The 23,763-nt window shown below is 45.9% G+C and overlaps 1 pseudogene; it reads right to left on the minus strand.

Annotated features, from left to right (window-relative positions):
* Positions 1 to 23,763, minus strand: part of LOC102495666 (protein MAK16 homolog) — a 25,102-nt pseudogene continuing 1,339 nt past the window's right edge.

Raw genomic sequence — 23,763 nt, forward strand, 5'->3', positions numbered from 1 at the left:
TCAGGAATAGTGCTCCCTGTGAGACTGGCCCAGGCACTGTGGGGGCCCTGCTGGGCTCCGTGGTGGTGCTGGGCCCTGCACTCTGCAGCCTGAATCCACTGCTGCCAAGCGGATCTCACGGGCCTGTTTCTTGACATCAGCACCTTCAAACTCACAGTCTGGCACAGGGGGTTTGACCGGCAGAGCGGGAGTCAGGCTGGTCCCTTGCTGCAAGGGAAGCTGGGAGAAAAGCTTTGAGAACCCTTCAACTCGGTTCAAAGACGCTAGGTGACCAGAAAGCATGACAGTCATTGATGATGTCCCCTTCCAGAGTGGGATGAAGTCTACAGTCTCCAAATAACCGGTAAGGTTTAAAATGCAAACATCTCTAGAAAAACACATCAATTGAAATGTGTATGGGCCAACAATAATTTTTAAATTCCTATATCAATTTAAAAAGTGATTGGAGGGCTGGCAGGTAGTATGGAGTTTAAGGACTGGATCCCACATGACTGACTGCATGGTTCGATTCCTGGACCCAGTAGCTTGAAAATCACGCTGGGCACATGTGTGTGCATGCCCAAAATCCCAAGAGGAGAATGGATTGTGATGTGGCCATCCTTCCTTGGGGCAGGGGTGGTTGATTTCTCACTTTCCTGTTCTCTCTTTCTCTGGCAGGCACACACACCCTACAGAAAACAAAACAAAACAGAGTGTGGATATTTATTGAGCGTGTGCTATGTACTGAGCGGGCAGTATATACTCTGTTCGATTTTCCATCTTATCAGGAACTAGGCTCCAAATAGCTTTCTAGAATTTTTTTGAGGCCTAAGACTTTCTCTGTCCCTACACACAAATCACAGGAATGGTCTTTCTTAGGAAGGACAAGTTTTCCTGACATCTGAGGTCCTTCTGAATTTCCATTCTGATGGCAATTCATGTGCGCCAAAACGTAACTCCATTTATTCATGTTGCCATGAGGCTCCTGGCGCGTTCTTTTTCATCCAGAGAGGAGCGCAGGCTGTCTCTGTGAACGTTCCAAAGCAAATCTGAATAGAAAGGCAATCTTCTAACACCCACAGGGGAGGATGGACGCGTCACAGATGGAACGAGCCTTGAGGCGTCAGGTGCCTGCACAGTTCGAACCACAGAAAGGAAGGACGATGGAGTCAGATTAGCCAACAGGCGGTCTGCAATGAACACTTGCGGTTCTAATTCAGACATGCAAATGCGAACTTTTATTTCTCTGGAATGAGTGGCTCACAAACTCCCTTTCCAGAAAAAGAACTAAATGTGTCAATTGAAGTAACTCAGCGGGACGGATTTTCTTTTTTGCTAGAGGGTGTGTGCACTTGCTGGAGAGAGACAACAAGACAGAAAAAGAGAGAGAGGAAAAGTGAGAACACACCTTTGGGAGGATGGCCATGTGGCAATCCTTCATCTTCCTCTTGGGATTTTGGGCATACACCCACATGTGCCCCGTGTGTTTTCCATGCTGCTGGATCTGGGACTTGAACCACACAGTTGGTCATGTGCGATTTGGTCACCTTAACCACCACGCCACCAGCTGACCCAGGAATATTTATTTATTTATTTATTTATTTACTTTTCTATAGAGTGTGTGTGCTTGGTAGAGAGAGACAGAGAGAAGAGGAAGCACCCTCTATGGGAAATGGCCACACCACAGTGCTTGCTCCTCCATCTCTCCCTCCTTTTGAGATTTTGGGCACACATGCACACGTGCCTGGCACGTCCTTCAAGCTACCAGATGAGGGATTTGAACTGTTCACTTGGCTATGAGGGATCTGGCCACCTTAACCACCATGCTACCTACTGGCCTGGCTTACTCTTCTATAGTATTTTTTTGGCCTCTTTTTTGGCCCAGTTGAGGTGGCACAGGCAGTAGAGCCACACTGTAGAGCTGGAAACCACATGGCGACCATGGTTTGTATCCCTGACCCCATTGGCCTGAAACACACTGGGCACACAGGTGAGGGCCCAAGATCCAGCAAGCTGGAGGTCTAGGAGGAGGAGACCAGGGTGTGACCAGACCCTGCAGAGGGCGTTTCTGTCTCTCTCTCTCTCCCTCTTACAAGTGCCTACATGGTCTACCATGAATAAAAGACGAGAAAAAACAATTTTACAGAAATAAGTAGATGGAGTGTACTCCAAAATAATGATGTAGTAGAGTAAGTCCACAGGCCAGTGAGAGTCATTTACCATCAAGTATGCACCATACGTGACTGCATGTAGTATATGGGGTTTGGAGAGGTTTTGGCTATAGGGCGCGTGTGCTTGCCAGAAAGACAGAGAGACAGAGAGACAGAAAGCGAGAAATCACTCCCCAGGGGGAATGGTCATGCCGCAATCCCTTCTCCGTTCTCTTCTCAGGATCTTGGGCACGCACACACATGCGCCTGGCATGAGTTTAAGCCACCGGGTTCAGGACTCGAACCTTGGTCAACTACATGGGCGTTCAGCGACATGGCCATTACACCAACTGCTGGTCCCTGTAGTACACTTCTGTACTATGGGCAGTGCGGTAACTCTGTCTTCACCAGGATCACAGAGATGTGAGCAGTGACTTGGGCACCAACGCCGTGACAGCCAAGGTGCCACCGGGCTCAGGAATCCCCAGCTCCACTGCACCTACGTGACCAGCACCGTACATGCCATGTAGCCCACGGCTGTCTTACTGCAATTGATCCACAGTGTAATTACATTTTGGTTAGAGAATGCAGAGAATATGAACGCTTTTAAATGATTAGTATTATGTGATGGCCCAGCATATTCAATTTTCATACTTTTACATAGTTGAAGCAAATGCGTACTCTTGAGCTATCTGGTATTGCCTTCTCTAACGGGCAATTGGGTCGAGATTTTTGATACTGTTATTTATTAGTTCTTGTTTACAATTTAGGAGTAGTTTAATGTTGCTAATCTCATCGCTGCTTCAAGACCTCATCTGTTAAGCTTCACTGGCTCGAGCTGTCACTTCAGTAGATTCAAAAACTGGAGGGGCGTGTGTGTTTGAGGTAAAGGAAAAGGAGAAGCTCGGAAGGTTCCGTCCTCTGACACACGTCTGAGGGCAGGCCACGTGCCTGTGGCTCTGGCCTCGGCCACAGCTTGGCCTCCTGCTGGCACTCAATCTCCACGTAGACTCGTTTTCTCTGCACAGGCCCTCCTATGGGTGCTCGGCCTTCGTGGAGGGCCTTTGTCCTTTCCTCCTCACTGGAGGACTCGCCATCCTGAGCGTCATCACCGCCGGCCTTCAGCTTACCCATGTCCTCAAAATCACTCAGGTCACTCCAGGCCACCTCATCCTCTTCCCCAAGTTCTTTTCCTCCTCCTCTTCGTCACCTTTTCCTTCAGCGTCTGAAGCCGCCTCCTGTCATTCCAGGGCCTTGTTGAAGGCACGGATGGGGAAGTGGTAGATGTCGCAGTCCGTGCCTTGTCTCTGTCTCTGCGGTAATTCCCTCGCGATGGCATTGTCCGGCTGAGCGGCCATCAGTCCTCGTCCTCGCTTCTCCCTACGCTCCCCCTTCTTACGCAAAGGAGCAAGTTTCCTCTGTCGCTTCAGGGTCAGTTTCCTGATTCGAATGGGGCTCTGGGTTACCCTGGAGAATCTCCGTGTGCATTTGTGGAGAATGAACGGGGCTAGTAAGCTTGTAAATGAAAGTTCAGCTCTTCGCTCCAGTGCGTTCTTGTAGTTCTTTTTTTAAGGGAGATTTTTGCTATGGAGGGGGTGTGCACTTGGTGGAGAGACAGAGAGACAGGAAGCAAGAAGTCACTTCCCAGGGGGATGGCCACACTGCAATTCCTTCTCCTCCAGTCGCCTATTGGGGTTTTGGGCATGCATGCACGTGTGCCTGGAGTGAGTTTAGCCCGCCAGGTCTGGGACTTGAACTGCATCAACTATGTGGGAGTCCAGCGTCGTAAGCATTACGCCATCTTCTGGTCCCTCTGTGGTTCTTATTAAGCCGGGCCTGTTCCCAGAGACGCCTGGGAAAAGCTGCTCGTTCTATAATCTTCGCATGCAGGTAGCACTGTCACTTCTCCTCTTTGATAGTGGCTGCTTGCCAGGGGACAGGATGACTGATTACACAGCCCAGTCAGACCGTATTCATTTCTGCAAAAGCTCTGAGTCTTGGTTCTTATTTTGAAGGAACAGAATTGCTTATTTCCTAGCGTGTCCCAGATAACATGGTCGACGCCAAGGAGCCTGCTGTCTGCAGCATGCAGCCTGGGGCTGGGTCCCGATACTGCTATTTAAACCTTCATTCTTATTGATGGGCTTGTCTACTTGCTCTATCAACTACTAAGAGAAGAGTGTTAAAAAGGAATGGTAGAGGGACCAGCAGTTTGCTAACTAATGGCTATGTCACTGGACTCCCATGTAGCGGTTCGAGTCCTGGACCCGGCAGCTTGAACTCACGCCAGGCACGTGTGTGTGCGTGTCCAAGATCCCGAGAGGAGAATGGAGGAGAAAGGATTGTGGAGTGGCCATCCCCCCGGGGGGTGATTTCTTGCTTTCTGTCTCTCTGTCTCTCTCTGTGTCTTTCTGGCAAGTGCATGCACTCTGTAGCAAAAACCTCCCCCCCCCCCAAAAAAAAAAGAATGATAGGGACCAGCAGTTAGCCTAATGATGGCTATGTCACTGGATTCCCACGTAGTCAACAGCGGTTTGAGTCCTGAACCCGGTGGCTTAAACTCATGCTAGGCATGTGTGCGTGCGTGCCCAGGATCCTGAGAGGAGAATGGAGGAGAAGGGATTGTGGTGTGGGCATCCCTTCTGGGGAGTGACTTTTCTCTCACTCTCTGTCTCTCTCTCTATTTCTAGCAAGAGCACCCACCCTACAGCAAAAAAACCTCTTAAAAAAAAATGATAGTGGATTTGCCTGGTTCTCCCTTCAGTTCTGTCAATTTTTTCTTCCTGTATTTTGAAGGAGGCTGGGGTAGGTCATGAGGTGAAAACCTGTTGGGAATTCCTATTTCCCCTCCTCTCTCTCTGTCTCTCCCTCTCATGGAAGAAATAAATGAATAACGCTTATAAAAAAATAGCAATGGGGGCCAGCAGGTGGTGTAGTGGTTAAAGGGGCTGGATTCCCACATGGCTGACAGTGGTTCGAGTCCTGGACCTGGTGGCTTGCTTTCTCACTTTCCCTTTCTCTCTTTCTCTGTCTCTCTCCAGTCAAATTGAAAAATAATAATGATAACAAATGGAATTAAATAAATAAGTAAAAATTAAAAAAAAAATAGTGGTGATTTTTGAGACTCATCCATGTCCCTATGTTATTAGCAATTCCTTCATTGGTATTGCTGAGTAGAATTCCGTAGAATAGACACAGTCCACTTGACTTGTACAATCACTTATTGATGGACGTCGGAGTTATTTCTAGACTCGGGAAATGTTCCTTAATTTTGTGTTATCATTAGTTTCTGTTTCCTTTATTCATGACAGAGCGAGTGTGCACACGTGAGAGAGAAGCACCCTCTCCACAGGGTCTGGCCACACCTCGGTCCTCTTCCCCCAGTCCTCCAGTCTGGTCTTGGGCTCTTGTGCACGGGCCTGCTGAGTTTCAGGTCAGCTTGGCCAAAGAGCAGAGCCTCAGTTGCCATGAACTTCCCCTGAGCAGTGTGTTACTGCTCACCATAGAGCCAGCCCAGATTTGGAAACCTCCAAATAAGCTACACATATGTGTGACATGCCTTTCTGTGAACATGTTTTTATGGCTCTTGGGAATATATCTAGAAGTGAAATGGCTGGATTGAACAGTAAGTGAATGTTCAACTTCACATATTCATAAAGAATTTCCGAGAGGACTAGCGCCATTTCACTTACCACTCTACAGAGTATAACTAGCTAACTCTGGGGATGGTAGACAGGCTTCATTTGTGTTTTGAATTTTAGTCATTCTCGATGTTGTTTTAATTTACATTTCTCTGAGACTAATGATCCTGGGCATCTTTTCAGGTGCTTATTTGTAAATTCCTGTTTTTGAAATGTCTTTTCAAATAGTTTGTACATTTTTTTATATTGGTTTGCTTAATTTTACATTTAAAGTAGTAAAACTCCTTATATATTCTGAATCAAGTGCTTTTGCAGCTATATGGGTAGCAAATATTTTCTTCTATTCTGTGACTTGCCTTTTTTCTTTTTAATTTGCCAGAGGATGCATGTGCCGGAGAGACACAGAGAGGTAGTGAAAAAGCGCTCCCCACGAGGAGTGATCACACAGTCCCTTCTCGTTTATTCTCCTTTCGGGATTCTGGGCACATGCACAGGGAGTTTTTTTAGACCCCTGGGACTAGGATTTGAACGGCTGCTGTCAGCCATGTGAGATACAGCCGTCTTAATCACCATGTCACCAGCTCTTTTATTATTGTTATTTTAAACGATGTCTTGGAGAGAAAAGATTTTTATTTTGATAAAGTCCAGTCCATCAGGGGCCAGCAGATGGCATGGTGGTTAAGGTAATGGACTCCCACATGGTCGACTACGGTTCAAATTCCAGACCTGGTGGTTTGCTTTCTCACTTACCCTGTCTCTCTCTCTCACCCTCTCTCTCTCTCTCTCTGGTGAACGTGCATGCTCTGTAGCAAATTAACAAATAATAATAATGATAAATAAAATTAAATAAATATTTTTAAAAGCCCAATCCATCACTCTCTTGCTTTACGTTTCATGTTTTTCTTGTTCTAAGTAATCCTTGCTTATTCCAAGGTTGCAAACATTTGTTCATGTGTTTTCTAATGGAAGCTAGTTTTCGTGCATGGTGGGAACTGAAAGTTGGTTTTCATATTAACATTAAATCATCCTGCCACTATGTATTGCTCCATTGAATGGCCTTGGCAATGTTGTTGAAACTCAATTGACCAAGAATTCTTCTTTCAGAAAAACTGAAGGGCTGGGGATCATCTTGACATTCTTATCTGAAGCAAAACAAACTAACACCAAGAAAAACAAGGACAAATGATATGAAACATGAAATATGAAATACTACACGTCAGGCAACAAAGGCTCTCTGAAGGCAACAGGGAAGAAACAAGTCCAACCCTACAATTGCCCCAGCTTCCTGCCTTCAGAGTCCCCAGGCCTCAATATAGAAAGAATGATCCCAGTGGAGGACCAGCAGTTAGCGTAATGGCTATGTCGCTGGACTCCCATGTAGTCAACCGCGGTTCAAGTCCTGGACCTGGTGGGTTAAACTCACGCCGGGCACGTGTGCATGCGTGCCCAAGATCCCGAGAGGAGAATGGAGGAGAAGGGATTGCGGTGTGGCCATCCCCCCTGGGGTGTGATTTCTCGCTTTCTATCTCTCTGTCACTCTCTGTCTTTCTGGCAAGCGCACGCGCCCTATAGCAAAAACCTCTCCAAAAAAAAGAAAAAAAAATCATAAAGAAAGAAAGAAAGAAAGGAAGAAAGAAAGAAAGAAAGAAAGAAAGACAGACCCTGATGGAGCCCAGGGTATCTACAGATCTAGAGGAGGACATGGAATTGAGTCCAGGGCGGACAACGGAGCTGGAAATCATGTGGGAGCACTGAGGAGGAGGGAGCCGGTAACCCACAGAGGGCCTCCCTCAGGTGTTCAGCACGTGCAAATAAAGAACTACGGAGGCCTGGGAAGGAGGCAACCAAAGAGATAAGCAGGAACAGCACCTGGTGCAAGCTCAGGGCCAGTAACCACCTGTTTCCAGCGAGACTAACGCACCTCACAGGTCATGGGTTGCTGAGTAAATTACGCAGGCAGGTCTTGCCTCAGTTGTGAGAAATAATTAACTTTACAAGAAATGCTGCTCTGGTACTGCCTGACAAATCTTATAAGAAAAATACAAAAGGATGAAACTTTTCCAATGAACTGCATCCCAGAACGCATCTCAAAGATATTTATTGGACTACAAAAATATTCTTGGATCAACCAGGTAAAAATGAACTCGTACATGGCAGGCTACCAAATATTACCAAGCCTGCAAGAAGCAGAAAATATGACCTCTAATGAGAAGAAAAATTTAAAAATCAGTCAACTAAAATGAACCGCAACTGACACAGATGTTAGAATTAGCATACAAAAAAATATAAAAACAGTACTACCAAACTGTATTACATACATTCAGAAAGGTAAGTAGGAAGTTTTTTTTTTTTTTTGAGAGGTTTTTGCTATAGGGCGCGTGCATTCACCAGACAGACAGAGAGAGACATACAGACAGAAAGCGAGAAATCACCCCCCAGGGGGGATGGTCACGCCGCAATCCCTTCTCCTCCATTCTCCTCTCGGCGGGATCTTGGGCACGCATGCACACGTGCCCGGCGTGAGTTTTAAGCCACCGGGTCCGGGATGCAAACCGCGGTCGACTACGTGGGAGTCCAGCGACATAGCCATTACGCTAACTGCTGGTTCCCAAGTAGAAAGATTATATATAAGTATATAGTAAAATACAGGTAACATGCATAATTATATGTTCGTATTTCCCAAATGGAATTTCTAGAAGTAATTCAATGTCTGAGATAAAAAATATATATATCATTGGTTAGAATTAGACAGCAAAGAAAAAAAGATGAGTAAACTCGAAGGCATAGCAATAATAATTATCCGAAGTGGAAAGCAAACAGAAAGTCAATGTATGAAAATGAACAGCATCATAAGCTATGTGAGCATCTTTACCAGCCTATTATATATGTAATTGTAGTCCCTGGAGGGAGAGGGAGATAGGAAAAGAAATATGAAAATAAAAAGGCTCAACTTCACAAGAAATGTGAAGGAAATGGTGCCAAGACTGGTAGTAATCCTATTGCTCAGATGAGTAATAGAGTTTTAAAGGCAGTCAGGAGAAAAAAGACATGTTACTTACAGAGGAACAAGCATAAATATGATAATAAATTCCTTGTTGGAAAGAACACAAAGAAGACAGTCGAGCAAATCTTTAAAATGCTATAAGAGGGGCTGGCAAGTGGTGTGGTGGTTGGGGGTGCTGGACTCCCATGTGGCTGACGGTGGGAGTCCCAGACCTGGCAGCTTGCTTTCTCACCCCCCCCCACCCCCAACCCCATTGCTCTGTCCCTCTATGGTAAAAATAAAGTAAATAAATAAAGTTAAATAAAATATTTCTTCAAAAAATAAAATGCATAAAACATATATTTGGAATTTTTTTTTTTTTACCTCTGAAAACATTTAAAAATAGAAGAATGAAAAGCACAGACGGGGCCAGCAGTAGTGTGGTGGTTAAGGGGCTGGATCCTACATGGCGGACTCCATTAATTGAATCCTGGACCCAGTGGCTGGAAAAGCATGCTGTGTGTGTGTCCCAAATCCTGAGCAGACATTGGAGGAGAATGGATTGCAGCATGGCCATCCCCTGCCAGAGGTGACTTCTTACTTTCTCTCTCTCTGTCTCTTCTCTGACAAATGCACACACCTTATAGCAAAAGCCTAAAAAGTAAAATAAACAAAAAACAAAACAAAACCTACAGATATTTCCAGACATTCAAAAGCTGCAAGAATTAATTACCATTAGACCTGAACTATAAGAAATGTTTTTTTTTAATAATTATTTTATTTAACTTTATTTATTTACTTATTTCAATTTGACCAGAGAGGGGCAGAGTGAGAGCAAGAGAAAGAGGGAAAGTGAGAAAGCAAGTCGCCAGGTCTGGAACTTGCACCGTGGTTGATTATGTGGGAGTCCAGTGACCCCAACCACCATGCCACCTGCAGGCCCTTATAAGAAATGTTAAAGGAAGTCTTTCAGCCAGAAGAAAATGAAAATAAAAATTTACAGAATGTAATTAAGAATACTGGAGGGACCAGCAGTTGATGTAATGGCTATGTCACTGGATTCCCATATAGTCAACCATGGTTTGAGTCTCAGGCCCGGTGGCTTAAACTCACGGTGGGCACGTGTGCGTGCATGCCCAAGATCCCGAGAGGAGAATAGAGGAGAAGGGACTGTAGCGTGGTCATTCCCCTGGGAGGTGATTTCTCACTTTCTGTCTCTCTGTCTCTCTTTCTGTCTTTCTGGCGTGCGCATGTGCCTTATAGCAAAAACCTCTCTCAAAAAAAAAAAAAAAAAGAATACTGGAAATAGTAACTAAAAGAGTAAAATATATAAGATTTTTCTTACTAAAATCTCATGAAAAAGATTAACCATTTAAATAAACAAAGGGCACACAATGTTTTGTGGGGTTTACCATACATATGTAAGTAAAACACATGACATCAAAACCACCAAGGCATGGATACATGATTGTAAGGTTCTTAAACTATATGAGTAGCAGCAAAATATCACTTGACAATATATATACATCAGAGATGTATACACTCTAAAGCAATCAGTATACTAACAAAACAGAGTTGTAACTTAAAAGCCAATTAGATAAAATGAAACAAACAAGACTTCACTTATCCAAAAGAAAGCAGAAAAAGAAGAACAAGGGAACAAAGAACAGAGGAACCAAGTAGCAAAACAATAGCGAGATGATAGACTTAGACCTAACCCGTTCAACCATCACCTTTAATATGAATGGCACAAAACCTCAAATGAAAGGTCCAGAGATCATCAGATGGATAAAAGTACAAGACCTAAAATTATGGTAATTACAAAAAAACACACTTTAAAGTTTTACTTTTATTTTAAAAATTTAAATAACTGTTTAATTAATTATTATTAAATTTGATCAGAGACAGATACACAGAAAGAGAGAGAAAGCAACTGCCGGTCTGGGACTCAAACCATGGTTGGCCATGTAGGAGCCTTAACCACCATGCCACTTGCCGATCCCTGTGCTTTAAATATTAAGATGCATAGAGATTTTTTTGTAAATGGCAAATACTGGGACCAGTGGATGGTGTTTGGTTGTATCGCTGGACTCCCATGTAGTCCACTGTGGATTGAGTTCCAGACCCGATGGCTTAAAACTCACTCTGGTCATGTGTGTGTGTGCCCAAAATCCTGATAAGAGAATGGAGAAGGAATTGTGGTGTGGCCATTTTCCCTGGGGATGATTTCTTGCTTTCTATCTCTTTGTCTCTGTCTCTCCAGTGAGTGTACATGCTCTATAGCAAAAATCTCTCTTAAAAAAAAACAGGTGAATATAAACCATGCTAACACTGTAAAATGAAAGCTGAAAGTTGCTCTAAGAATCAAAGTTATTAAAAGCAATAAAAGATGAGTAGAGTGATTATATCAGTGTCATGTAAAGTAGACTTGGATCAATGACTATTAACAGGGATAAAAAAAGGTTATTTAATAAAGAAAATGTAAAGATTCAAAATATTTATGCACGTAATAAACAGAACTTCAAAATACTAAAAAAAAAAAAAACCTGAAAGATCTTCTAGAAGAAATAGTCAAACTCATAATAATTTATAGGATACATAGATAAAAAATTAGCAAGGGCATAGATGATAAGAGCAACACCATTGGGGCTGGCAGGTGGCGTGGTGGTTAGGGCGTTCTACTCCTACATGGCTGACAGCGGTCTGAATCACCTGGCAGCTTGCTTTCTCACTTTCCCTTTCTCTCTCTGGACAAATTAAAAAATAATAATTAATAAACAAAATGAAATAATTCTTTTTTTTAAAAAAAGAACAACACTGTCAGCTAGCATAATGTAATCAACATCTACAGCACACTCATCAAAAAAAGCAGAATAAAGTTTATTCTGAAATATGCACAGAAGATTTACCAAGACTTATATCTTGGATACAGAATAATTCTCAATTAATTTGAAAAGATTTAAGTTATGTTCTCTCACTGCAGTAGAATTAAATTAATATTCAGAAAGTTAACTGGAAAATTCCCAAATATTTAGAGAATACTTTCATAACCCAAGAATCAAAGAAGTAAAAATGAAAAGTAGAAAACAGTTTGAATGGGGTAAAAGTGAAAATACAACATGTAAAAATGTATAGAGGCAGGTTGTGTGGTAGTTAAGGTGTTGGACTTCCACATGGCTGACCACAGTTCAAGTCCCAGATCTAGTGGCTTGAAAATCATAGTGGGCCTGTGTGCATGCATGCCCAAAATCCCAGGAGGAGAATGAAGAAGGAATTACAGTGTGGCCATCCCCTCAGGGAACGATTTCTGACTTTCCCTCTCATTATCTCTCTTTCTCTCTGGCGAGTACATGGATCCAGTGACAAAAAAAAAAATAAATAAAAATAAAGTATAGATGCTACAAAAGCAGTATTTAGGAGAAATTTTATAGTATTAATTGCCTAATTTAGAAAGGAGGAAAGGTCATAAACCGAGGACTTCTGCTTCCACCTTAAGATAGTAGGAAACAGAAACAAATGAAACTCAACAGAAGGAGAATGAGGGAAATAATAAAGGTCAGAACAGAAATGAATAGTCTCAAAAACATAAAAACAATAGATGAAAATCTACTGAATGAAAATTTATTCTTTAAGTAAATATTAAAATGTTTAGCGAGACTTTCCAAGATAAAAAAGGAGAAAATATAAATAAGCAACATCAGGAATGAGAGAGGTGACATCATTATGGAGTATAAAGTTATCAAAAAGCAAGTAAAGAAATAATATCAATAACTTTATGATAATATATTTCACAATATAGATGAAATGGAGAACTCTTTTGAAAGATTCAAACTACCAAAACTCACTCAAGAAGAAATAGATAAACTAAATAGCCCTGTATCTAGTAAATAAATTGAATGGGGACCAGCAGATGGCATAATGGCTACGTCGCTGGGTTCCCATGTATTCGATCACACTTCAAGACCTGGACCAGGTGGCTTAAACTCACACCAGGTACGTGTGTGTGTGTGTGTGTGTGTGTGTGCCCAAGATCCTGAGAGGAGAATAGAGGAGAAGGGATTATGGCATGGCCATCCCCCTGGGGGATGATTTCTTCCTTTCTGTCTCTCTATCTCTCTCTCTCTGTCTCTCTGGCTAGCACATTTGCCCTATAGCAAAAAAAACTCTCCAAAATAAATAAATAAATAAATAAAATTAAAATAAAAATAAATTGAATGCATGGATAAAGACCTTCCCATGAGGAAAATCTAGACACAGATGGCATCACTGATGAAGTCTGTAAAACATTTAAGGAACTCCCAGAACTTACTAAAAAAAAAAAAAAAAAGAAATCAGTTAAAAATGCACAGAAGATTTAAACAGGTGTTTCAGCAAAGGAGGTAAGGGGTGGTCAATGCATACGAACAGATGCTCAACGTCATTAGGAATTTGCAAAGTAAAACGTCAATAAAATACCACCTTAACTAAAAATGGCAAAGGTTGATCATAGCAAATATTGGCGAGGAAGTGAAGGAACTGGGACTTTCATGCAGTGCTGGTGGGAATATGCAATTGGGCCTTTTCTTACAGAGTCGAACACATACCTACCCTACGGTCCAGCATCTACTCCTAGGTATCAGGAATCATCCGTAAGTGATTACTCATAGCCGCTTCACTTGCCCCAAATCAGGAGCAGCCCCCATGGCCATCAATGTGAAAGAATAAGCCAGTTTTTTCGGCGAGCGCACGTGCCCTATAGTAAAAAATCTCTAAAAAAAAAGAAGAAAAAGTGGATGAATCTTATTATGCTGACTTATTTATCTGAAAGAAGCCAGATTAAAAGAAAAGGAGTACAAGAAAGCCAAATATGTTCTTTAGTGATCAGAAATAAAAATGAGGTTAAATGGTGGTACAACGATAACACCATTGGAGCCACATGGGAAAGGTCCTGAGTTCAAGTCCTGGGACCTCCCTGAGCGTGCCCTGCATACATATACATGCCCGTGATCTGAGCTGGCTGAGACGGGGGACCCTGCAATGTGGGGACCCTTTCGTGAGGACCTCTCTCCCTCTCTCTCTCTCAATAAATAAGTCAACTTAAATAAAAGGAAAGAAAAATTTAAATAAGCTTTTAAATTCTAAGTGTGGGGGATCAGCAGTTGGCGTAATAGCTACGTCACTGGACTCTCATGTGGTGGACCATGGTTCGAGTCCCAGACCTGGTGGCTTAAACTCACACTAGGCTCATGTGCGTGCATGCCCAAGATCCTGAGAGAATGCAGGAGAAGGGATTGTGGAGTGGCCATCCTCCCTGGGGGGTGATTTCTCGCTTTCTATCTTTTTGTCTTTCTGGCAAGTGCATATACCCTATAGCAAAAACCTCTCCAAAAAAATACATAAATAAATAAATTCTAAGCTTGGACACTAGTCAATGAAGAACACATCGGTGGCATACAGTAATTAATGATTTGAAGATCAAATCAGGAAATTTTACTTTATTTTCATTTTCAAGGCTCAGTGAGAAATGGCAGGTTGATTTCAATAGTCAGAATCTCCTTAGGAGTCAGCCCTATAGCCTAGTGGTTAAGGGCACTGATCCCATGGGTGACCAGGGTTTGAATCCTAGCCTTCATGGTTTAAAGAACATGCCAGGAATGTGTGTGTGTGTGTGTGTGTGTGTGTGTTCGCTGGTGTGCACACACACATGCCCAGAATCTTTTTTTCTTTTGAAGAGGTTTTTGCTGTAAGGCGCATGCGCTCACCAGACAGACAGAGAGAGACAGAGAGATAGATAACGAGAAATCACCCCCCAGGGAGGATGGCCACTCCACAATCCCTTCTCCTGCATTCTCTCAGGATCTTGGGCATGCACGCACACGCGCTTGGCTTGAGTTTTAAGCCACCTGGTCCAGGACTCGAACCGCGGTCGACCACATGGGAGTCCAGCGACATAGCCATTACGCTAACTGCTGGTCCCCGTGCCCAGAATCTTGATGAGATAGAGAAATGGAGAAGAGATTGCCATGTGACCAAGTGCCATTAGATGGTGCTTTCTCTCACATAAGCCCTCTGGCAACTTCAAAAAAAAAAAAAGAAGAAAAGAAAATTAAGAAAAAAAAAAACTCTTTGATTATTAATTCATGTGATCAGATGCATATGTTTATCCTACACATCAATTCATCTGCAGAAAATATGTCCTTTTCTGTTAGAGACGATTTCAAACAGTAAGAGTAGAACAGACTATTTAATAAACTCTCACGCTCTCGTCACCCCACCTCAACGATGTTTAACTCATTGCCCTTCATGTTGTATCCACAACCTTCGCCCCCCACTCTGAAATCAGGCGATTCATCTGCCAATATTTGTATTTCTACAAGAAAATGGTTCTTTTCGGTTTCTGTTTTAAATTCTAGTCATTCAAAGGAAGTCCTGGCAACTTCATCTGGAAATCTTGGGGGCTGGTGAGGAGCATGGTACTGCCCCTGCGCTGAGGAAAGAAGAGATCCACCTGCCGAGGGCTTTTCTTAGGAAAAAGAAAAGGAAAGGGCTTATCTTCTGTTTCCTAAAGAAGGTGGGTTTTCGGTAGCGGTGGGCAGTGATAGCCTGGTGGCCCGATGTGAAAATCCCCGAAGCGCTGTGTAACGTGACCGCCATCCAGGAAGGGACTGCGCGCTTTAGATGGAAATGTGCAACCCTAGAACCTAGGTCCGTGTGCACCGAGCTCCCGAGGGGACCCTCCCTTGCTCTCTAGGAGGCCACTTGATACGGAGTCACTAAGCAGAGCTTGCTGTCCCGTGAGGGCCCCCACCACATCGGCTTTCGGGGATGATCTCTTCCCACAATGGGGTTCTTTGTTCCCCAGCCTTTACCTCTCTCGGCCCCCCTTGACCCTGCTGTGGAACCAACCCTGCTCGCTCCAAGGTAGTAAGTGGTGCTGGTGACCGCCAAGGGACATGCCGCATCGAATCCAAAGCATTTCTAGGGAGAAGGAAGTGACTTTAAAAGTAAGAGAACATATGTTGCTGGACTCCCACGTGGTCGACCACGGTTCGTGTCCCGGACCCGGTGGCTTAAAACTCACGCCGGGCGCGTGTGCGTGCGTGCCCAAGATCCCGAGAGGAGAATGGAGGAGAAGGGATTGCGGCGTGACCATCCCCCCGGGGGGTGATTTCTCGCTTTCTGTCTCTATGTCTCTCTCTGTCTGTCTGACGAGCGCATGCGCCCTATACCGAAAAACCTCTCCAAAAAAATAAATAAGTAAGAGAACAAATAGGGAGGACGTTAGTGGGAAACAGATATGGCTTATCACCTGTTGATGACGACATGTATAGTATTCTCAACTGGATTGGTCTGAGAAGTATTTCGTGATGGGTAGAGTCTTTTTACAAGCAAAATGAGAAATAGTGATTGACTGTTTAAAAAAAATTAGAATAATAATAATAATCGGGAAAAACAATGAAAAGTTATTAAATGATGAAGCGGGGAGATTAATGTCTCTGTATTGACTGACATGCATGACATTCCCGTTTGAAAAAGCAATGTAATACACTGTAAAGTTATATGCAATCCAATGTAATATAAACAAGATTATGACGATAATAAAAATTAATAAATAAATTTTAAAAAATAGAAGGTTGGGATCCTACTCTTTCTTCCCTCCTTTTCCACACTCTTTAATTCAGATAAATGGTACATAAAGCCAAGCACATGGATCCTAAGTACATAGATTCTTCTTCTTTTCTCAAAAGGAATGTGTTTAGGGATCAGCAGTTAGTGTAATGGCTATGTCGCTGGACTCCCACGTAGTCGACCGCAGTTCGCGTCCCGGACCAGGTGGCTTAAAACTCATGCCGGGCGCGTGTGCATGCGTGCCCAAGATCCCGAGAGAATGGAGGAGAAGGGATTGCGGTGTGACCATCCCCCCTGGGGCGTGATTTCTTGCTTTCTGTCTCTCTGTCTCTGTCTGTCTGGCGAGCGCACGCGCCCTATAGTGAAAAACCTCTCAAAAAAAAAAAATTATAAACAGCCCCAGCTTGTGGCATGGTGGCTAAGGTGGTTGCATCCCTTTTCTTTTTGTTTTTGGAGAAGTTTTTGCTATAGGGCGTGTGCGCTTGCCACAGAGACAGAGAGAAACAGAGAGAGAGAAAGCGAGAAATCACCCCTGAGGGGGGATGGCCCCGCCACAATTCCTTCTCCTCCATTCTCCTCTCGGGATCTTGGGCACGCACGCACATGTACCCAGCCTGTGTTCAAGCCCCCGGGTCCGGGACTCGAACTACTGTCAACTACATGGGAGTCCAACGACATAGCAATTACACCAACTGCTGGTCCCAGTGGCTGCATCTCAAATGGCTGACTACATGATTCAAGTCCCAGACCTGGCAGCTGGAGATAGTCACTGGGTGTGTGCTCGCAATCCTGAAAGGAGGGAGAAATGGAGAAGGGACTGCGGTGTGACCCTCTCCCAGGGGGAGTGCTTTGTCACTTTTTCTCTTCTTTCTCTCTCTTGTGAATGCACATGCCCTCTGGGAGATTTTTTTAAAAAATCATGAACACGTGTTAAATTTTAGCAAATGCTTTTTCTGTATCTGAGATGATAATCCTTTGCTTATATTTGGCAATATCATAAATTGTATCACTTTTTCATTGTGAACACACTCGTACTCATAAAATAAATCTGCTTCGGTCATGGTCTTTTATACACTTCTGGATTTGATCTGCTAACATTCCAAGACTTTTGCACCCCCGAGTCTGAGGACGTCTCTGCCAATGTTGTGCACGGTGGGTGCTCAGGGCCGGTCAGATGGATACGTTCCTGATGGTGCCTGGGCCAGGCTCCGTGTCTGCTCTGGCTGTGAGGGCTTCAGCGAGGCTTGGTTTCCTTGGGAACCACTTCAGAAAACACCACTTCAGTGAGGCCACCGCGGAAGAAATACTCTCAGACCTGGTGGAGCATCCAGACAAAGTTAGGACCGCACTGGGGTATCCCACATGCAGCGAGCTACTGGTACCCTGGACCCAGCTCACACTGGCTAACAACAGCTGCTGTTAAAACTTCAGGGATTTGGGGACCAGCAGTTGGCGTAATGGCTATGTCGCTGGACTCCCATGTAGTCGACCGTGGTTCGAGTCCTGGACCCCACGGCTTAAACGCACGCTAGCCACGTGTGTGTGCTTGCCCAAGATCCTGAGAGGAGAATGGAGGAGAAGAGATTGCGGGGTGTGTGTGTGGGAGTGATATCTCACTTTCTGTCTCTCTGTCTCTCTCTGTCTCTCTAGCGAGCGCACGTGCCCTATAGCAAAAACCTCTCCAAAAAACAAAAACAAATAAAAAGGAAAACAAAAAAAACTTCAGGGATTTTCAGGACCACCAGATGGTGTAATGGTTATGTTGCTAGACTCCAACGTAGTCGACTGCAATTTGAGTCCCGGACCCAGTGACTTAAAACTCATGTTGGGTGAATGTGCATGCGTGCCCAAGATACTGAGAGGAGAATAGAGAAGGGATTGAGGCATGGCCACCACCCTCCCGGGAGCGGGGGTTGATTTCTCATTTTCTGTCTCTCTGTCTCTGTTTCTCCAGTGAGCACACATGCCCTATAGCAAAAATATCTCTAAAAAATTAAAATTAAAATGAAATAAAACGAGGGATTTTGGAAGCTGGCTATTGATTATAGCCATTATTAAAAATTCAATTATATAACATTTGTTAAATAAGTCATATTAAAAACAAAGGTAGTCGGGACTAGCAGTTGGCGTAATGGCTATGTCGCTGGACTCCCATGTAACTGACCACGGTTCAAGTCCCGGACCCGGTAGCTTCAACTCACACCGGGTGCGTGTGCGTGCGTGCGTGCCCAAGATCCCAAGAGGAGAATGGAGGAAAAGGGATTGCAGCGTGGCCCCCCACCCCACCCCCCGGTGATTTCTCCCTTTCTGTCTGTCTCTCTCTGTCCTTCTGGCCAGCTTTCACGCCCAACAGCAAAAACCTCTCCAAAAAACAAAAACAGGTTATAATAAGCACAGCTCACTGCTTTCCAGCTGTGTGACTGCCTCTTACTTCACCTCTGCTCTTTCGGGTGATTTACGTGTGTGTATCTGTCCGGCGGAGACCCTGAGTGACCGCTGGCTACTGACCGTCTCTTCCCAACCCCATCTCCAGTGACATCACATGAGCTGACGATTGGTGTGGGGGAGTATTTATGTCATGAATAACAGCGAAACTACAAATCAGGGCCTTTATTTCCCCGCAGGGAACTGGTTGTCAGACATTTACAAACATGTAGGCATGCCAAACCAGCGGTGTGCTCTCCACCCCTCATCCCTACGCAGACCGAACCGGCTCACCATCTTTACCTTTTACTTGTTCGACCCTCTCCTACTAGAGTGGACGCCCTCTGGGGGGGTGGGGGGACTTCTGTTTATTTTCATCATCACTGCAGAGCCCTCAAGATCAACAGTGCCCAGCACCTAGCAGCCCCTCCGCAGACGTTTGCCGAATGAAGGAGCGGATGAGTCTTAGTGTCCTCACCACCACCCCCACCCGGGGACCTGGCCGGTTTGCACCAGCTCCTTCCCAGCCTCTGTTCCCATAGCTCTCATCTTCTGCGTCTTTCTCTCTGGAACCAACAGGCTTATGTAGATATCTCCGTCTGCTCTTGGCTGCTTGTGAAGGCCTCCCCCTCAGGCCCTCCAAGAAGGCTATTTGAAAACACAAACGAACCTGTTACGCCCACTTCAAACTCTTGTCGGCTCCTGCAATGACATTTAAAAAGCCCAGTCCCAGGTCCGGGACCTGCTTATTCTACGGTTTGTTGTACTTCAGGAAGGCTCCTTGGAGGTGTCTCCCATTTTGAATAAATGAGCTTTTATCTATTTAAAATACTCAGGTTTTGCAATTTTGCAATTTGGTTTGAACAAAGGTACATTGCAGGTCTGTACAATTAAGTCGGCTGACTGTAAGTCGCTCTTGACCCCCATAGATCCACCGCCCTTCCCTCTCTGCCCCGTCCTGTGTGTAGGTCACTGATCTACGTGGGGCTACACCAATCAGGTTCCCTTGTCTGCTGTGCTCCTGAGGGGTTCAGCCAATGAGAGACACTGAGAGGAGATAGGAGGCGGGACAAGGGCCAAGACAGGGGATTTAAACCTGCGCTTCCGCCTGGGCAGGCTGTGGTTGGCAGTGGCGGTGTCCTTCCACCCAAGGCCGAAGCTCCTGCTGGGCGGCCCCTCTCGTATGGCCTCACACTTTCCTTTTCCAGTTACTGCTCCTTTCTCTTGGCCCTTCGAGCTTAGGGATGGCAACAGCTTTCCCTTCCCACTGCTGCTAGACCAGAATGCTTCTCCCTCTGGGTGGGCGCTGAGCCCTCCCCATACCTCTGAAAAGAATCCCTTCCCGTTCCACACTCCTAGGCCTACGGTCTGAGTGTGCTGGCTGTTCCTGGCACTCCCACCATACTGTTATAGTCTGAATGTTGGCCACCCTCTCCGACCCTGGCCACTCATATGCTGAAATCCCAGCCCCCAGTGTGATGGTATTAGGAGGCAGGACTTTTGGGAGGTGTTTAGGCCATGGGGTTGCGCCTCCTGAATGGGATTAGTGCCCTCTTAAAACGGGCTCCCCAGCAGCGCGCGTGCTCCCATTCTCTGCCCTGGGAACATACAATGCTCAGTCAGTGGTCAGTAGCCCAGAGAGGGCCTTTACCAGAGCCCACCCACCCTGATCTCAGACTTTCGGCCTCCCAAACTGTGAGAAATATTTACATTTCTGCTGTTTCTATGACACTGCTAATGCTGCATGGACTGAGAGACCCTCCCAGCCCTTATTTTGAGAGTGACGTCTTGGGTCCCTGTCTTCCTCATGGCGCCCTTACCCCATGGAGCTTGTCCGCCACCACCCAGGGTCCCTGGGTTTCCCTCATCCTCTCAAGGCCCTCGTGCCTCCGGCGTGTGTTCCTGCCACACCTTCTCTCTTCAGGTCCCTTGCTCAAACCACTTGCAGGAAGCTGGCACTGCCTTCACTTGCTGGCACGCACGTCTCCCTGAGGGGTGGCTGGTGCTCTGGAGCTGCAGGGGTGTCCTTCACCTGGTGCAGAGCTTGGTGCAAAGCTGTCACAGACCCAAAGTGATCACTGAGGGGCAACACTGTCCTTCCAAGGCCATTCCCGTGCGGCAAGTCATCAGCACGCCATTTCTCCCGATGGAGAAGTCCTCAGGCCCGGGACAGTGTGCGGAGCCTCTGCTGGCTGGGAGAAATGACTTACCCGCTGCCCCTCCAGGGGCTCCTCCTAGAAAAACAGCCCTGCTTTTGGGGTACACGAAACAAGTGGGGACACGGCACCAAGCCAGGGTTAGCTTGTCATCTTTTTTTTTTTTTTTTTTGGAGAGATTTTCGCTATAGGGCGCATGCACTTGCCAGGCAGACAGAGAGAGACAGAGACAGAAAGCGAGAAATAATCCCCCAGGGGGGATGGTCACACTGCAATCCCTTCCCCTCCATTCCCCTCTTGGTATCTTGGGCACGCACACACACGCACCCGGTGTGTATTTTAAACCACCGGGTCTGGGACGCGAACTGCGGTCGACTACGTGGGAGTCAAACAACATAGCCATTACGCTAACTGCTGGTTCCTGCTTGTCATCTTTTGGGGTTTATTTTTGGGGATAAATTTACTCCCCAAACCTATCTGAAAAGTGGGAAGGGGAATTATTACTGGCCAAATGAGTTGTCTGAATTAAGGAAGTACGGTTTGGAAATGCCAGGAACCCAACAAGTCATTTTTTTTTTTGGAGAGGTTTTCGCTATAGGGCGCGTGTGCTCGCCAGACAGAGAGAGAGAGACATAGAGACAGAAAGCGAGAAATCACCTCCCAGGGGGGATGGCCACACCACAATCCCTTCTCCTCCATTCTCCTCTCGGGATCTTGGGCACACACGCACACGCGCCCGGCGTGAGTTTTAAGCCACTGGGTCCGGGACGCGAACTGCGGTCGACTACATGGGAGTCCAGCGACATAGCCATTACGCTAACTGCTGGTTCCCACCAATACGTCATTCTTACAGTCAGGTCTAATGATCTCTCTATTAAAAAATATTTTTTAAAGGATTATTTTATTTTAACTTTATTTATTTATTTATTTATTTTGTAATTTGACCAGAGAAAGGACAGAGAAAGAGAGAGAAAGCCAGCCGCCAGGTTCGGGACTCGAGCCATGGTCAGCTATGTGAGAGTCCAGCACCCTTAATCACCACTCCACCTGCTGGCCCGTATTCAAAATAATAATAGCACATTCATAGTGCAGGGGTTAAGCACTGTGCGTTGGGAGCTGGATCCCATATGGCTGACCAGTTTGAATCCCGACCCTGGTGGCTTGACAAACACACCTGGGGACACATGTGTTCCCAAACCTTGAAGGGATGGAGACATGGAAGAGAAGGGATGCAGGTGTGTCTGGGCCCCTTTGGGGAGTGCTTCCTCCCTCCCCCGTTCTCTCTCAAGTGCATGAGTCCTCTGACAATAAAAATAAAACAAAAACACAGTGTGTTTGAGACCGGACCATTTTCAGGATGCTCTTCACTTATTTTAAGGCTATTTTGGCTGCTCACAACAACACTCTCTGGGAAATTCGCACACACCGGCCTCAGCTGTCAGGGAGCAGACAGGGCTGGAACCGATTTGTAAGCATTGCGCAGCATCAGGGCAAAAGTGGCTGGTCCTGCCTCCCTCACCCTGGAGAGCAGGCATCTCAGCAGCCCTGAAAGGAAGGGAGGACGGGAAGAGTCCAGCTCTGAACCTGGGCACGCTGGTGATGCCAGTGCCCATACCCTCCCTCCCCTGGAAATGCTGGGCGCCTGGCAGCTTCTCTGCCGTCAACCACGCCTCCCCAAGGCAGCTTAATAGGCAGCTCTTCCCGGGGTTAGGATCACCTGGGGAGCTATAAAACTACCGAGGGCCAGACTCCACACCCCGAGGTCCCGGCTTAATCGGTCTGGGGAAAGGCCTGGGCCCTGGGACTTTCACAGAGCTCCTTGAGGGATTCGAACGTGCGGCCAAGCTTCTAATCATATCACTCTGCTCATTAAGAAGAGTCTGAGCATTCCTGTCCTGGTCCTCTCGGAGCTCTGGGCCTAACCAGGGACACACATGGGCTCTGGGTGTCCGTGAGCTGCTGCATCATCAGTGGCTGGGACTGACATACAGCAAAGTCGGGGGCAGAACTCGCCTCCCTCCTCCTGAGCCCTCTCTGGATGGGTGAGCGTGTGCTCGCACATGTGTGCACATGGTTTTACTAACAGTCCAGAGAGGCGAACAGGCTCCATCCAGACCCGGGAGCTAACACCCAGGAGCGAGGCTGGCGTGAGCGGCCCTGCGGTTGAGCCGTGGGAGGTGTGCAGAGGGGCGGAGAGCACAGAACGGAGGCCGCGTCCCTGGGGCTGTCACTGCTCAGTGGTGGCCAACCTTACTATGGAGGAATGAGGTCTGGCTTTCCTGCATGTCCTTGTAATTCAAGAGAAGTCCAGAATCTGTTCTATTAAAACACTTCCCTCTCGGGCTCGATTTTTTTTTAAAGAATTATTTTATTTAACTTTATTTATTATTATCATTATTATTTTTCAGTTTGATCAGCGAGACACAGAGAAAGAGGAAGTGAGAAAGCAAGCCACCAGGTCCGAGACTTGAACCGTGGTCGGTCATGTGGGAATCCAGTGCCTTTAACCACCATGCCACTTGCCGGCCCCTCGGGCTCGATTTTATTAAAACACACGCACGTGAAGCAGGACAAAACACATTGCGAGCTGGACTGAGATCCGGGCTCTCAGAATTGGACCCGGCTCCTTGCTGGGATTTCGAATCTCTGTCGGGAACCGAGGAATAATGCCAGTGGTGCCCTGTCGGTCGGCCTTGACATGTGTGCGCCTCCCGCTCAGAGGTCGGGGTGCATGGACAGCAGCCTTGACAGATCCGTCGCCTGACACCCACCTGCGCCACGTTGCTGTGACATCATGAGATGACGACGACTTTGTTTCTTAG

This window comes from Tupaia chinensis, unplaced genomic scaffold (assembly GCF_000334495.1).
Source record: "Tupaia chinensis unplaced genomic scaffold, TupChi_1.0 Scaffold138115_2, whole genome shotgun sequence".
Taxonomy (NCBI): domain Eukaryota; kingdom Metazoa; phylum Chordata; class Mammalia; order Scandentia; family Tupaiidae; genus Tupaia; species Tupaia belangeri.